This window comes from Carlito syrichta, unplaced genomic scaffold (assembly GCF_000164805.1).
Source record: "Carlito syrichta isolate Samal-C Ts95f unplaced genomic scaffold, Tarsius_syrichta-2.0.1 Scaffold98133, whole genome shotgun sequence".
Lineage (NCBI taxonomy): Eukaryota > Metazoa > Chordata > Mammalia > Primates > Tarsiidae > Carlito > Carlito syrichta.
In genome coordinates, this window is record NW_007042229.1 from 1 (window position 1) to 2,545 (window position 2,545).

Sequence of the window (2,545 nt, forward strand, 5' to 3'; positions counted from 1 at the left end):
CTCCATTCCAAACTCTCCTGTATAAAGATAATGTAACAAAGCAGAAAACATGGACATATCAATACCACCTGTATTGATGTCCATTATTATCTCTGCCCCATATTCAGGTGAGGAAGAAAGCAGTGTTTTAAAAAATGGACATCTCGCTGCCAAAATGGCACGATGAACAGGAAAACAAGTTTCTTGGAATATTAAGTCTACATCAGTACAGTATTTGTACTCATAAAGGTCAGCCATGTCTTTCTGCAAAGTCCGGGCTTCTGGTCTAGCCAAACTGGCATGTAAAGAAAGCTCCTTTAACGCGGAAGTTCCCTCATACTCCTCCACTAATGCATTGACATCTCTAACATCCCACCCTGAGAGGAGTTCTCGCATCTGCTTGGCGTGATCTGCTTACCTATTCGATTTTCGACGCTTAATAAACTTCTTTTTGAGGGTGGCAAGGCCAGAGGTTCTCTTTTTTTTGTCTTGTGGTTTCTCGTGGCCATGGTCAAGGCTATACAATTTTGACTCACAACCATAGCCTTGCTGAGAATAGGATGATGTCCCTATAAAAGTCTGTTGAGCCTGTGAATTCCCCCCTATCCTCGGGGAACACGAATGAGGATAGTTAGATGCATTAGCACCCATTTTCTTCAGTCACTCAGGCATTCCATATGCTGGTTCTTCAGAGTATAATCCCAGAGGCTTTTACGAACCTTCAACCCTGGATCCAGCAGCTTCTTTTCATCCATTTCTTGGCATGAAACAAAAATAATTTTATTCATTTTTTCAAGAGTATCTCAGATCACACAGTTTTTTAAAAAGCTACTGAGGGAAACCCCTTTGATCCCCTCCCACTGTGGAAGTGTTTCTGTCCTCTTAATAAATCCTGTTTTAAAAAAAAGCTACTGAAAACCTCTTTTGTTTTTAACAAATATCATACTGTCAAATTCACATATAAAATTTTCAGAAAATATAAATAAATCTTTAAGCTTGAATTATGAATCTGTGTTAGTTGCAATTTTTTCTATAAAATATACCAATTATATACTTGCTAAGCCAGTAAAAAGTAATATATCAGACTAATCAAAATATAGTTAACAGGAGGAGTATCTCAAAACACAGGAAAGTATTCAGACTGATTAAAAAGTTTCAATTTTTGTTTTAAATTCTTAGAGGTAACCACTATTCATTTTAATCTATCTTTCTCAGCAATTTACAAACTAAGAGATTGATATTTGTACTGCACATACAAAAAGCACATAATTAAGTGACTGGTCTGTTATTTTTCTGCCTTAAGATAAAGTTGCTTAACTTGATCTTTGATCTGTGCAAGTTGGCATTTTACTAAAAGAGGGAGAAGGAAATTACAGCTGAGCATCTGTAGGTTACTTGTTCTGTGGTAATTTTGGGAGAAGTTACATAGTGAGCCACAAGGAAAAAATCTTATCTATCCTCTCCATAAAGACCTCAACAATCTGCTTTCTACAATCTGATATTATGACTTAACATAGACAGGGCAGTAGCAATAAGAGAAAATTTTAACAATTACAGATTAAATTCCAAACCATGGAACTTCAACTCTCAGAGCAGCTAAAGGAGATAGATGTGCAAAGAGTTGGAGAAACTCTAAGCGATATCAGAGCTAATAGGAATACTTCTAAATCTTCACATCATCTGGATAAATAAAATTTATCTGACTAAAAGGGGAAATAGTTTAAGAGAAAACACAATTTGAGGTTAATTACTGAAATTGTTAGGAAGCCAATCAGCAGACAGTTAACCTAGCCTCAGAATGAAGAATGATGTGTTTTTAACAAATAGAGTTAAAAACACATACACAAAATATCACCAAAAAACCTAATAGAAAACAGAACTGTGTCAAGATGCTTGGAATTTATTTTCATTTGTTACTGAGACAACAATAACCTTAGGAATTCACATTTAAGAAAATTGCTAACATTTATGTTTTTCTCTAATCTTTTATAAACTGCATATATACATGAAAATGCATTTATCTAAGCATATAAGTTACTATGTATGGTGTTCAAGATAAGATTGGGAAACTTTCTACTAACTAAATATAGGTATTATGCAAAGTAGAAATAACTCCAATGAAATCCTATAATTATATAAGCAAATCTCCTATTTGAAACTTACCTATCTACCTATGAGAACAGCGTTATTAACCTTTACTTCAGCGCATACTACTGGAAGTAGTAAAAGTGGAAAAAGGTTGCAGGCAGCTGAAGACATGCTAGTGCATTCTTTAAGAACTACATGGCAAGGAATATAAAAGTTTTAATATACAGCCAGTCCTCTGCACCCATGAGTTCTGCCTCCATGGATTCAACCAACTGCAGATCAAAAATACTTGGAGGAAAAAAAATTGTTGCATCTGTACTGAACACATACAGTTTTTTCTTGTTATTATTCCCTAAACAATACACAGCATAACAACTCTTGACAGTGTATCGGGCATTATAAGTAATTCAGAGACAATTTAAAGTGAATAGGAGGATGTGTATAGGTTACATGCACATCATTTTATATGCCACACCAC

The 2,545-nt window shown here is 34.9% G+C and overlaps 1 pseudogene; it reads right to left on the bottom strand.

The window, feature by feature from the left end:
• Nucleotides 1–3: 3 nt before the first annotated feature.
• On the bottom strand, nucleotides 4–737 carry LOC103265382 (annotated as a pseudogene).
• Nucleotides 738–2,545: the final 1,808 nt, after the last annotated feature.